Genomic DNA, 15954 nt, shown 5'->3' with positions numbered 1-15954 from the left:
GTTATTAGCATGCAATGCAAATCAATTTTGAAACTTCATAATTGCAAGTATAAAAGAAAGAAAGAAAGTGATTATTAACTTTATGTATATTGTTGTTTTGGTGGTTGGGGGATCAAAGCTTTTCATACCAAACTTATTATTGTAGACACTTGATACCCAAAGCTTTTGGATAATTCATGCACTTGTAGATGATGGTAACATTGGACTGCTGTATGTAAGAATAGTGGGCTGCTCTCTCTCTCTCTCTATCGTCTTCTTCCTTTTGTTCATGAGGTGTATTCACTATCAGTGCAGAAAATGTTCTTCCATGGAAGGTCACTGAATAGACCAGGAATGATAGTGAAGTGTTCATACAGCAACTGAAGGCATATATCAAATTTATCTCATTTTCAGCTTTACTATGATACTGCTCTTTCTGAAAATTTGATGTGTTCTTTCCCTTGTTTCAAGAGCAGTTCCTCCATGTTTCTTTGAATGTGTTTTTTTTTTGTGTGTGTGTGTGTGTGATTTTTATGGATGTATGTTGCAGTTTTATTGTTTGTTTGATTGTATTGTTCACTAAAATTGTAGGAGAGGAAAATATGTGCTCAGTCTTACTAAATGTGTCATTTGATTTCAGTAGAAGCATTTGATGGGCAAACAGGGGTGTAGGTAAAACAACAACATTTTGAACTCTCATTAGACTGTTGAGTTAAAATGTTGACAGGATGTAAAGTGGTCCATGTCTTTTCAGTACGCATAGGTTCAATTTCCAACGATGAGTTTTTGAAAAGTGTCCTTAGAGAAACGAATATCCAGGTTTGACATTAAAAAGAAAGGGAACATACCATCTCTTGCAACCCATCTTTTATATCTATCACAGTGCAGAAGATCATGCATGACTTGTCACAGATATTCAACAACTGTCACAATTACTCAAGTGCAAATTAGAACTAGAGAAATGAAGGCACAGTTCCATGCATAATCGATTTTATGAATTTGTGGTTCAAAAAATAATGATTTCATGTCAGCAGCACTAATTTGCTCAATACCTGTTGGTGCAGTTCCTCTCTGTATGTTTATTAGATTTGTGTGTAGTGGCTGTGTCCCTGAGTAGCTGCCTGAGAATACTAACTTGCTCCCATGTCTGGAAAACTTGGGACACAGCACAAAACCAGTTGACATGTATTTCTGACAGGTCTTACTTATGTCCAAGTACTACTGACAAGTATGAAGGATACTTATATAGTCTCTCCTCTGGTCATTGTTTGCTTTTCTCTAAATAACTGAAGAGACATATCATTAATACCGCCGTTGACCTGTTATACATACCATGTGGCATTAGTTAGCTACAGTAATCACATCACTTACAGGATAAAGTTCCCACTGTACTTTTTATTCCTCGGCCACGAAGTGGTGCCAGAGGCATTATGTTTTCGGGTTGTCCGTCCTTCAGTCCGTCTGTCCGTCCTTCCGTCCGTCCATCCTTCTGTCCGTCCGCAATGAATTTTGTGGACAGCGTAACTAAAAAACCTTTTGAGGTATCCTAATGAAACTTGGCACGTATGTGCAGTAGGGGGTGAAGTTGTGCCTATCAACTCTTGGTGCCCATGCTCAAGGTCAAAAGGTCAAGGTCAAATGCTCAAAATTTCACTATATCCCCATATCTATGCAATGCCTGAAGGTATTTTCTTGAAACTTAGTGTATACATGTATTACCCAATTAAAATTCTCTGGTGAAAGTTTGGGGTCATGAGGTCAAAGGTCAAAAGGTCAAGTAAAACTTAAAATTTCACTTTTTTTCTCCATATCTTGGAAATGGTTCAAGGTATCTTCATGGAACATAGTAGGCCCTATGTATGGGCCGTGACGCGAGAAAAGGGCCCTTAGCACCGCTGTGTGCAAACGCCAGAAAACGGCGCGGAAGTTAGACAAAGCAATACGCGCAAAATAGATCAACTAGAAAACTGTGCGCACATGCATAGATGCATTAAAAAGTGACAGGATTTGGGCCAAACATGCAGTTTTGAATGTCATAATTGGGGCATTTAGGAGTGGAATTTCAGAAAAAGGTTTGCATATTTCAATGCATCAGAGTTCCTTGTACAATGTGGAGGTGAAAACTCATATTCGGTATTTAATGCCCTAAGGGCCTTTTTCTTGCGTCACGGCCCATATGCATGTACTGACTGGCAGTGATTATCTAGGAAATTTTGGGTTCATGGGGTCAAAGGTCAGGGGTCAAAGGTCAAGGGCAACACTTCAAAATTTTACTATTTCCCTCATATTTATGCACTGCCCACAGGAATATTATTTTTTTTTAACTTGATGTATGTTGTATAACCCAACAGAGATTCTCTGGGAAGTTTTTTTTTTTGTTTTGTTTTTGTTTTTGCCAAAAAAGGTCAAAGGTCAAAAGGTCAAAGATCAAGTGAAAGTGCTGAACTTTACTTTTTCCTCCATATCTCTGAAGTGGCTCAATTTATCTTGAACTTAGTACATATTTATGCATGTTCTGCCTGACAGTGAGTCTCTTATTAATTTTAGGGTCATAGGTCATAGGTCAAGGGTCAAAGCTAAAGCCAGATGAAAATGGTAACAATTTACTATTCAATACAGAAATTGCACTTTTTCTCTGTACCTTGAAAATTACTCAATGCATAACCTTATGAAAGGGTCAAAGTCAAGTAAAAGTCTTCAAACCCTCAAATATATGTTCTCCCATTCATCCAATTAAACCTAGGTCAAGGAAAGTGAACATTCAACACATTTGAGACAAACATGTCATTGTAATTTTTTTTGCCAATTTTGTGAAAATGTAATCACACATTGTTCACATGTACTACAGACCTTTTAGGAGAATCATGCATTATGGTGGAGACATACCAGTCGCCATAGTGACATTTTTTTTTTTTTTTTTTAAATCAAGGGATCACTCACCGAGTTTATGAGCATACAATCATTCTTCATTCATCTTCATGCCAGTCATTTTGGTACAAGTCTACCTTCTGAATTTCTAGTTTACAGGAACAGGTATATTGTCACAGCTCTTACAGTGATGCTCATCTGTAATCTTAAGTTTACCTTGATATGATGATTGCAGTCAAAATATTGTTTTACAGACTACTTTGCTATTTTATGTGCATTATATGTATGGTTTAAAATAATCTTTGCTCTACATCATACCAAGGAAGGTACGTCATGATAAAGTTACTAGGAACTCTGGAATCCTGTACCCGGGTACAGCATATCTGGGACTTAAATAGAATACAGTGCTGTTAGTAATACAGTACTCTCCACTTAATCACTCAGTGTTGGGCAGAGCATTTCTTACCCAGTTAAGCGGAGTACCCGATTAGCCGGAGAGTGTGTTTCTTTCATTTCACAGCTACCATGCACTGTATTGTGCACCTATCTGCACCACATACACCATTTGCACAGTATGTCACTACAGCCGCAGCTTGTTCAGAGTCACATATAGCTTTGGCAGAAATGATTTTAGACAAAAGGACGCACAAACCAAATAGAATTGTTATGTTTTATATACGTACCTGCTGCAAAGGATACCAATCATTGGTAGTCCATGCCGAGGCATTGCTTGCATGAGTGCAGACTCCCCATTCATGGAAGTATAATGTACATCCAACAAGTCATATTGACATGATACTGTAAATGCAACTTCACATCGCAAACTTTGCATGCAGCCATAAATTAAATTGTCCCCATTCAGGATGATATTAAGTTCAAGTTTTCACAAACATTTTGAAGAAAGGCTAGAGTCTCAGTGGATCTAGCTTATAATTCTTTGTTTTTATCGAGAACCAGCTTGATGCATGTAGTGATTAGTGTATCACTGTGTGTGTAGTTAGGGAAGAGTACTTGGTGAAGGTGTAGGGCCCAATGGTTTGTACACAGCATGCATAAATGTGTCTATAATACTACATGTACGATACAGCGAATTGATCGTTCACTTCACAATTTCATGTTAAAATGTACGCCATAGCCCTCTATCGCATCTCAGCACCTCACAATTCCTTTAGAATTTACATTCACAGACATTTCAAAGACTTTCTGCAGGAAATAATGAGAATAGATGAGGTTTGTCTGGAAAATTTCTGTCCGTTTAACTGTAATGCCTACCTGATTACTGTATGAGCTGTTATTTTCGCGAGGGTTTTACGAATTTTGCGAATCACAGTTGGATCGCGAATTCGACAACACGCGAAAATGTCTCCATGCGCCCTGTTTACTCTTTATGTGCCATGGCGGAAACCCCCTGTGTGCCACATTAATCTGAGATAATAACGTGAGATAATAACGTTGTCATGCTTTGATAAAACATTCTGTTTTTCAAATCTATGTTACTTCTACAGATTTCTGTTGAGGTAGACATAAGTGTAATAGTGAGTTAAGTTGCAGAGAAAATGCCAAGCTTTGCTTTGATGTAAATTGTATGACGAATCGATGATTGCTTTTCTTTCAATTGACTTGGAGCTAAACTACCGCAAAGGCATTACTTTTACACGCAAAACAGTGACAAAAACTTAAAATTTACATGCAAATCCGGTAGAGAACACCACTTGTTAGTCAATCACAACATAAAATGCAAGCTATATGTGAGAGGAAGGAACGCGCGAGAAACGCTTTCATTGTATTGCGGCATCTTGCAATTTATCGATCGGTTTGGGCGGGTTTGTGCGTTTGAGCAGAATATGCGAAGTTGGCACACCATCGACTGAGTCGGACATGTGAACGTGGCACATAAAGAGTTAACAATGCATTAACTTAAGCGTTGGCGTCAATTCGCGAAAACGACATCTTGCAAAAATGTCTATGGCCTTGTCATTTGCGAAAATATCTGTACGCGAAAATAACAGCATATACAGTATCCAGTAAACATGCATCGGAACTGTCGTTTCAGTTTGTATGTCAATTACGCGGCCGGAGTACCCGAGTAAGTGGTACCGATTATGCAGAGACTACTGTACCAATGGCAATTTCTCGCCTGTCACATTTTATTTGTCAGACTTGGTAATATTGCATGTTATGTTTATGTAAAGTGTCAATCAGAAATTTAAATACACTATGTACTCTGTAAGTTATTGGCATATGGTAGGAATGAGGACCATCAGCTGGACAAATGGATGGCAATGGTATAATCTCCCATAACATGAAAACTTGAAGGTGTCACAGTACGGGACTTTACAGTGTTGATTGACATGCCACCACACTGTATTCATCACAGGTTTGTCCAGTAGCAGCTGTGATGTTTTTCCCTACTGCTTACCGGACTTTTTATTGTCATAAGATATGATGAAGAGAAACTGTCTGAAGCTGGTCTTGGTAAATGGTCAAAAGTCAGGGTCAGTCATCGCTGAAACACATTTTGCTTTTGACCCAAACCTTTGACCTTTATTCCTTTGACCAGTAATCTGCTCATTGTTGAACTATATTACAAAGTTTCAGTAATGTGATGTGGACCATTCTTAATTCACGTTATTACAATGTAGAAAAACTTTAGGAATGGATTGACAATGCCAGAATAGCCTGCCCTTCACATCACAACATAACTGGAGATGTGAAAATGATGTGGGAATACTTCAGTGAAGAGAGAAAGAACAAATATGATATTTGACCTTTTTTTTTCTTTTTTTTTCTTTTTAGCTGTGCAGCTGTTGAGCGTATTACTCAGGTGGTCTTACATTATACTGTAAAAGTGGATATTTTCGCATGACTGATTTTTCGCAATCGGCCAGGTAAGAAGAGTTACGTGTGTTTTTAATTCCGCGGAATCAAGATATCAACTACTGGAACATATGGCAAGCAAGAAATTTTGCGTGCTTTTATTTTCGCTCTAGTTTCTGGTTGCGCAAAATGTGCAAAAATTTCAACGTGAAAATTTCCACTTTTTACAGTAGTGGATAAGTCTGAGTGTATTAGCCTGCAGAAACTTTCTAGGGCCTCTTTGAACCCAAGGCTCCAAGCTATGTTTGTTTCTGTTGTCTAATTTCATTGGAGAGTCCATTGTACACCATTATCAAAGTATGTAAGAAAGTACCTATGAATATTACAATGGAATTTTATTTCAACTGTTGATATTTCACCATTTATGTTCAATAATAAATGCAAGAATACTTACAAAGAACATCTTGCCCCTTGTTTTTTTGTGTTTTTTTTTCGTTGGACTGATGTGTAAAATGTTAGAAGGGAGGCCTTTGCAACTTACCGTTAGCTATTTCTGAAACAGCTCATAAGGACTTGAATGCCATTTTTTATATATTCACACACAAAGGGATGGTACACGTTTGGTGGAGATGAGAATTGGGCTTTTAACTTCTTGCGAGATACCAAGAAAACACTTATGATATAGTACAGAGCATACCATTTTAAGAGGAATTCAAAGTTTATTTGATGAAAATCGGATTTGGAATGACTGAAACATCCAAAAATAAAGTAAAACAAAGCGATCGTGATAAAGTGTGGGTCCCACACTTGATTAGAATTGCTCTTTTTTGGATATCTCAGCCATTTCAAAACCGATTTTCATCAAATAAATGTTGAATTCCTCATAGAACTACATGCTCTTTCATATTTAAGAGGTTTCTCATCTCGCCAGAAAATGTTAGAAACCTGAAATTAGGTCTCAACCAAAACTGTACCATCCCTTTAATTGGGTCTCAGATAATCAGAAAACATGGTATTAGAGGGACAATATGCATTCCCAAGGCACACACTTATAATTAATGCCTTAAAAACAGGAGACATGTGAAATGGGATAAAGTTTTAATAGTCGGGCAATTGAGTATATGAACATAAGAACGACCCAAGTCCATGGAGGATCATTTCGAGTAAACTAAAAAAAAACTTCATATCTTTTTTATTTGTCCAATAATATTCTATTTAACTGTGATGGGAAGGCAACATTGTATATACAAATTAGAACATATATTATTATGACAATTAACATTTACATTAATTGTGGAGAGGCCATTTTGTGTGGTGGACTTGGGTCGTTCTTTGATTCATATGGACTTGGGTCGTTCTTTGATTCATATACATGATATTCTGCTATAGAAGTGGGAGAAAGATGAGAGAGGGCGCTATTATATGAATGTAAGAATGACCCAAGTCCTTCATTCTTACATTGACATAAGATTTAACTCATTCATTTTCAGGCACTTCCGGGGGTAATTAGGATTTATCATTTACACACAAGATGAGTCCATGCATAAGCTACAATTTTCCCATGAAAAACTGAATTTGGCCAAAAATTGGACTTGGGTCGTTCTTATATTCATATACTCAATTGTGGGGGGGGGCGGGGGGGGGGGCAGTTTATGTGTCTGGTGCCACTTCCGGGTTTCATCAGCTAACAAGGGGGGGGGGGGAGGCCTTCAGTGTAACTTTCTGTTGCCACTTAAGGGTTTCTTCAGGCTGACTAAGCAATAATAAAAAAAAAACATAAAATAGGCCTTGCCCGCACTTCTTTCTAAGCCACTTCAAGGTTTCATCGGCCTGGCAAAACAAAAAAGCTTAACCACATTTTTTTTTCCCAGGTGCCACTTCTGGGTTTAAGAAAAAAGAGGGGGGGAGGGGAGGGCAAGTGGTTACACCCTATTGGTCTGCCCCAGCCCTGGTGTAAAAAAAACAAAAGTCTGTATAAAATTTATTTTACTGCCATCATAAAATTTACTAAGTGTTCTTTGTATATCACAAAATTTAGTTGTGTTATTATTTAAACCAGACAAAAAAAGCCCGATAACCTCTCTAGAAAACTCTTTGTGAAGAACATTCAACTGTGTAGCTCAGGGTGTATTGGTATTGGACAACATATTATATAATCTGGCATGCTTAGCCTCACCTTTTGGCCACCATGTAATGGCATGTTAAGTACACTACAGTGGCTGTATGGTGGAATAGACTGGCAGAATTACATATTCCAAGATCTAGTGCGTCGTGCACATCAACACTCGTAATTGACAGAACTATCAATGCAACAATGAAGCCTACTAGTATGTATCTGGTGATGATTGTGATTATAGAGTTGATGAAATATGCTGTAATTCACAATCATTGTGCACATCATTCCCTGTCAAACACAAGTTTGTCAAAACAAAATATGTTATCAAATGCCCTTACCGCTGGACTTACCGCTCCTTTCTAGCAGTAAGTCTTGAAATTAGCGGTAAATTCTATAATCCTTGATGCTGATTGGCTGTGACGCCTAATTTTGATGGTAGTTACCATTGAAATTCAACGGTAAGTTTTATGCAACGGGCCCTTGTCTTCAATGAACATATACAGGTACCGGGTACTTACATCTGAACTTGTTCTTGATATTCAAGGATGTGCAAGTTGCGGCATTATGAGCGTGGGCAATATGATTAAAGTGTATCAATACCCTGAAAATTTACTATTTGACATGGAAGAGAATTGTTCTAAAAGTGTTTTCTAAAAATATGAGTATGCAGCTCCTTTACACGTAGAAATAATAAGAATACAACATTAAAATTTAATAACACTAACAAGTTACAGTTTGAATTTTCTTCAATTTGTCTCCCTCTAACAAATTAAATTTGTAAGACTGCAACTGCTGATCTGTAATTTAACAAACATGTTGGAAAAAAGGAACCACAGGACTCGAACCTGTCATCCACTGCTTTCCAGGCAGTGACACTACCACCAGGCGATCCCTGGTTGCTGGCAGTGACGCAAGGAACTTGGAACAAATACCCAAGCTTCGAAATCACCAGATCAGCAGTTGCAATCTTACAGATTTCATTTGTTAGAGGGAGACAAATTGAAGAAAATTCAAACCTCAACCTTCACCCCTCTACTTGATATTCTCTTGCAACACTAACAAGTGTTTGTATGCTTCTTGAATTTCTTGAGTTTAGACTATGGGTAGTCGACAGGTACTATCCACAGGCATCAATCACACAGATTCAATATTTTTCATGTGGATCATTCTTTCTCTGGTCACTGAAGCTCGCTACACAGTATTAACATTGTGGCTCGACCACATCCTAGCCGATTGTGTTGGCTGAGGGCATCGTGCAGGTGCACGATGCATTCCTTGACACCGAGACAAGATGCAATGTACACGAACGTACGGTATGTAGCACAGATGCTGTGTTCATGTTCACGATTGCATGGCTTTGATCATTTTGTAACAGCTGCAATAAGCCAACACACACATGAAAAAGGGCGTTTACATGGAGTTCATTTGGGAATACAGGTAAAAAGATTGATTTCACACAAGGAAAACATACACACTAAGTAAGATGTTTATGCAAGTGCTAGGTATAAGACTAATTTCTGTAAATTGACAAACAATGAGGAGCATATTTGGGATAACCTCTTCCATGGTCTTCCATGCCACAAACAATAATTTTTATAGTATTGATCATCCCAAGTATTGATACATGTGTGTGTACACTTTTAACTTAGTCAAGTATAGAGATGAAATTAATTTCTGGTCTCATTATTATCACGACAAGTGACAATCATTAAAAAAAAAAGAAGAAATGTAGCTATTGGCGACTGGTATGAGGCTCTGCCGTATCGCATGGTTTTTCCCAATAGGTGTTGAGTACTTCTTGACAACAACTTTACATAGTAGAGAAAAAAGAAAAATGAAATGCATGTTTGTCACTGTGTTGAGTGATTACTTTCCTTAAACTTGATTTCATTTGGATTGATGGCTGAATTGTTTAAGTGAGCAAGTATTTGGGAATTTGAGCATTTTTCACTTGACCTTTCACCTTTGCCTCTGGCGACACTGTGCAGAGACTCCAACTCTCTCCCGCTTTCAACGGGAGATCTCCCGCCGAAAGCCCATTTTTTGCAGAATCCTCCCGTTGTCCTCCGCTTGAGATTTAATTTCTCCTGCTTGAAATGATTTCTTACTTAATTTCATTGTATGTTGAAAAATAAGCCTTAGAAAGCGCAAGAGAGCATCTAGAACCCTACACCAAAAGCGGACCTTGCGCTCGTGATGTGTGTGTTTTGTGCACATCAAGTTGGAGTCTCCTATTTGCAGGGGTTACAGGCGGGGAGAGAATCTCCAGATCAGAAGGTGCTTGGGGTTAAAGTCTCTGACTGTGTGGCGGAGGCATAAAAAAGTCTTATTCTCTCTCCTGATGAAGGGGTTGGTGACTGTGTGCACATGAATGAGTGAACATTAAACTACAAGAAAGACACATGCTGGCAACAGTGATTTTGACATGTACATAATCAAGTTTATGTATTAATTGAAAATAACAATTTCACCATTTTTAAAATGGATGTTACATTCAAGTGTGCTTCTTAAATAATTTCCTGGGTCAGTTGTCTTACAAGTATATAACATGAAAAGTAAAATGGTATGGCATAACATATACAATCATTGTTCATTGCAAACACAATGTGAAAAATGCACAAATGTCTGTAACAATGGATCATCACTTTCATTCATGCAATCGACATGACAAATTGAAATTAACATCATTAAAAATAAATTGGCACAGACCTGCTCTATCTGCAATTTTCTTAGGAATTTCAGCCTTTCACATAAAAAAAAAAACAACAAATATAGATAATATAGTGGTCAAGAACATAAGCACCCACCACATCCTGGTACTTACAAAACTTTGTACATAACGGTACACTTGCAGATGCCAAACAAAAGAACATGAGGAAATGGACCTTGTCTGACAGTCTGTGGTCCCTTTCAAATGACAATTGACCAATGGGCATCTTTTCAATCTCAATACATTTCACACAAATACTGCACTTTGGCAAATTGATGCTCAAATTAGGACTAGATGCTGCTTACTAATGGCAAATATGAACGCAATATGAATCACCTATCTTCCCTTAAATAATGCGTCATCAAACACTAGCATACATCTGCATGCACATAGCACAGCTATTACTTACCTGATACATTTCATTGTACACCTGGCCAACAGATGTAAAGAGGAAAAAACACAATTACCAAGCAGGCATGTACTCAAACTTTTTCCCCCACTGCTAAAAATTTCCATTTTCATGCTTTATTCGGATCCATATCACACCTGTGCAAATCTTGACATGAGACATGAGTATATCATCCAATAAACTCTCATAGTTCCATACTACCACATTCCCTTTATGGCCAGAGGAAATAACAAAACCTTGTGCACCACTAACAGTGAAATTGTAATACACCATGACAGCATGGTTCCTAACACCAGTCATGACCAAACCATAGACACCAAGAGGCATAATGGGATGATCACTGACTTTAAAATAAGAGTATTACCACCTTAATCTTTGTCACACTTGTATGGCATACCTCTCTTCTCATCACATGTGTTATGTTGCCTAACGTGAATCATTATATTGAGAGGATATATGTGCAGCAACCAGATTGATAATTCTACATTTACACTGTTAATGGAGGATCTTACATTACAACTTATCTATTCTTCACTTTGCTTTTATTGCAATATTTTTTCTGAAGCCTTAACATGTGGTGTTTATAGTAGTGTGGATCTTCCTGCAAAGGCTTAATCCACCTTCTCTGGTATATCACATTTTTTTTGATACTGTAATCTATGGGTGGCTCATGGAACAGCTCATATTTATTGCTCATCATGAATAAATTTGCTAAGCAATGAATTCCAGTTTTGCAGAGGACTAGGAAAAAATAATAACAAGACAATTACAAATACCATATGTAGATGATACACCAAGCATTCTTGTTGGAGCACAGTGTGTGTGAAACTCTCTGTTAATTAACCACACTGAAAATTGTTCTGTTGCATAACAGACATAAGTTATTCATGCACACACACAGGCTACTCCATAACTTTTTATATTTATCATCAATATAAAGTTGCCATGCAATTGGTGCCTTTCACCAATATTTTTTACTAATGGTCAAACTCCTTCCAAAATTTAAACAGAATTCCAGACAATGATTCATTGTGCAGTCTACATGATTTGACAAAAAACTAGTAAGTTTTTATTTCACTTATTACATTTTAATTTTTTTTTTTTTTTTAATACCTTGTTCGGATGGTTCATACAGGAGTTTGAAATAATATTTCATGGAAATGTTACCATGAGGAATAACACCACTCTAACGCTAAGGAAACATTACCTGATGGTACACAAAACTTACAAGTGGGGATTCTTGCATGTATATCAATCAAGATTTATGTGTCCGGCAACACTCCCCCCATACACTGTATGATTCTCATCTGTCCTAATAGCATATCCTTCGTAGGTAGTGACACATGTAGACAATAATGGGTGTGTGATAGGCAGGACAACATTGATTTGAATATGGTTGGATCACAGAACACACTCAACCCCATGGCCTTCATGTATGCACAATCAAGATGTGCTAACCCTCACCTAGACAAGCATCTCAGGCCCTGTGATTAAGATGCAATAATAAATGATAATGAAGGAAATAATAACAATAATGGTAATAATAATAATAATAGTAATAGTAATAGTAGTAGTAGTAAGTAGTAGTAGTATAGTAGTAATACAATAATAATAATAATAATAATAATAATAATAATAATAATAATAATAATAATAACAATAATAATAATAACAATAATAATAACAATAATAACAATAATAATAATAATAATAATAATAATAGTAATCAGTAGTAGTAGTAATAGTAGTAGTAGTAACAATAATAATAATAATAATAATAACAATAATAATAATAACAATAATAATAACAATAATAATAATAACAATAATAATAATAATAATAATAACAATAATATTATTATTATTATTATCATTATTATTATTATTATCATTAAAAAATAATAATACCAATAATAATTACAGTGATAATAACAACAATAACACCTATCAGTATGAGCCATGATGCTGTCTATATATAAACACACATACTACAGTCATAATAATTTACTGTCAATGCTTCAACATCAAAATAGAAACTAGAGTGACCATTGGAGACAGAAAAAAAAAACAAACGAATATCATATTAGCAAACAGATTTTGTTGTAAACATTATCTTGTGAGCAAACATCAACCAGTATTTGATAATAATATTACTTGTATCTTGTATCTGCCAGTACTATTTTGTCACACTTTGCTAGGAATATGTCCTAATGGGCAAATTATTTTTTGATGAGACAGTAAAATACAAGAGAAAAATTGTGTAAAGCTTAAGCAAAAGCAGCTAAGAAAAAGAACTCATTATGACTATCTCATTCATCTGTTATTTCCATCTATGGAAATAAGATGTCTACATTGAGTGAATATCATGTCATGTGACTACTGCTCTTCTGTTTCAAAAGTCAATAATTTAATATTTTTGCAAAGAGCCTAACCACTCTGCTAAATGTGGGAATATATGGTCCTTCATCATCCAAAGTATGATCAGTCACCCCAAGGAATTGAAAAAAAAAAAAACATTTTATTTTGGGCCCTCTTATGTGCAGCATAAATGTAGATGGAGTGAGTTTACAGAAACCTCATTGTGCATTGCCAGTTCAAGCTTTCAAAAGGCTGCCATTCTGGTTGATTTACTTCCTTCAAACAAGACTATCCTGCCAACATTCTCTGACTTTGCAAAACCTTCACTGGGGAGCTTTTTTACACCATTCACGGTCATAGCTTCCAAATCCACAAAGAGTAAAATACACAACAGTGAAGTTGTGTTCACTAGCATACCCTTTGGATATGTATACTAACAGGCATCCTCTGGAAAGTTTATTTCTCACTACCTAACTTGCTTTCCCTGACAGAAAAGAACAATTTCATAGTCATGCAAAAAAATGACATATCAAACAAGATTGTAAATTGTAACAAATATACATACATTTTTATCCAGTACATGCAAAAAGCACCTGAGTTAACAGTAACAAGTGTATAACAGTTCAAACTGTGTGGCACAGCATTTTAAGAGACATATCACTTCAATATCCACAGTGCCAAATAATCAAAATCAACACATCATGTTCAATCTAAAGTCATATTTTTGTAAGTGTTGTTCCTTTGCACCCTTAAGCCCTGTTTTAACAGACCTCATCCCCACAACGTCAAGACCACATCGGGAAAACAAAATTCCTCGCCTCAGGCAATAAAACCGCAGGAGAGAGCGAGGGGTACCCTTTTAATCAACAGACACATACTGAAAACCTTCTCCAGGTACAGTAATGTAGGTTTCCATAACAACCTACCCGGTCCTGCACTAAGGGGGTGTGGTTACACTCCATGCATGTTATCAGAGAGCAGTGTCTCATTCTGTTTGGACTGTTGTGCATGTGTGCTGAGTGTATCACAGGAATGTTACCGTGAGAGCAATTTAACAGAAGGGTTGTCAGGGTAATGTTGGGGTAATTACCCTAGCTGGCTAGGGAAGGGGTTTCGCAAAAGTTTCAAGCAACATTTTGTGGAGACTGTTTTGACAGGCATGGCCAAAAAAAAAATGAAAAAAAAAATTGAAAAAAAATTGAAAAATTGCCCAGATGTTATGGTAACTCTGGTTTGAAAGGCTCTGTTTAAACGGGGCTCAAGATATACACATCTATAACATTTTCTAAGTAATTCCTACCAGGATTCCAATGAAAAAATATGGAGAGGATAGCAGATATGTCAATCTATAGTTTTTAGGGAAATGGCCATAAGTTGTCATATAATCATTGGTGTAGCAGAATACCGGTAGGCAAGATAAAGACCTACTTTACTTCCAATGCCATGAATGTTCTCAAAATTATCATTCCTCATACATATTCATATGCCTCTTTGCAATTCATCAATTTTTATCTTTCCTTGCCACATGTGATAATAACATGGGAACAATATATATATATATTTTTTTTTTGCCATAAACTTCCTGAAATAACATAAAATATTGCCAGTACTAGTGGTGTCAACCAAGTTCTTGCTCACGGATGTGCATGCAAATATATAACAGGAAGCAGGGTTGAAGGTCTAATGTAATAATCTTCATAGAAACTACATTCCATCAGATTAAATATTTCATAACAGGAAAGTTACCATGTTGTATAATACATGCATTAATTTTGATTAATGCAATCTATTCAAAAAGCTTCAATCCATGTTTTGTGAGGCATTCTAACTGGGGAGTGGAACGATGTGAAATGAGTTACCAATTTATAGAGTAGGGTGCGGATTATTAAATTCATTGTGGACAGTCCTGGAGGTTTTGTGACATATTTGGGAACTTAGAAGAAGAACTGAGGACAAATCTGGTCACTTTGTACTGAGTCTGACACCTTATCACATCACAAGCCAGGCTATACTTTCAAGCCATTAGACCCAAGACCAAAGCTGTTCATGTTAGGCTTGACTTACAGAACAGGAACACTCTGTCTCCAGTATGAACATATTTTGATGTACTTGGCATTCTGTTAGGCATCAAAAAAAAAAATCAAGTAGATAATAGAAAATGGACATTCTATGAGTACCAAAAAAGGTAAAGTCACATTGCCTTAATTTGGTCCAAAGTATCTCTCTCAAATCATGTTGCTCCATTGTAAAATCATATTTCCCAAGCTATTGTTATATCATGGTGCCATACTTCTCTACTTTTACATACATCATGATTTCCATTTGCAATCAGTGCTCTTCATTAATACCCCCATTCCACAGACATTTCTTCTCGTCGGTCACTCGTCGGAAGCAAAGTTTGTTGCTTCAGTCACAGATCGAAGTGTATTGCGTCGCACTCTGATGAATCCAACTTGTGCTGGTGGACTATTGAATCAGTCTCAGACCTGTCGTGCATGATCCTCACTGGACGATCTTCCTCATCGCATCACACCCAGCGTGTCTGACACTGACCTGATGGTCAACCATCACAAGTTGGATTCATCAGACTGCTATCTGACTCACTTCAGTGGGTGGCCGGAAGCAAAAAACTTTGTTTCCAACGAGTGACCACTGAGAACAAATCTTTGTGGAATGGGGGTATTATGGTTGAACACC

The sequence above is a fragment of the Diadema antillarum genome, unplaced genomic scaffold (genome assembly GCF_040938485.1).
Source record: "Diadema antillarum isolate AM-2024a unplaced genomic scaffold, OU_Dant_1.0 seq00001021_RagTag, whole genome shotgun sequence".
NCBI classification, from domain to species: Eukaryota; Metazoa; Echinodermata; class Echinoidea; order Diadematoida; family Diadematidae; genus Diadema; species Diadema antillarum.
The sequence above is the reverse complement of the archived record's forward strand: the minus strand, read 5'-3'. Positions refer to the sequence as shown.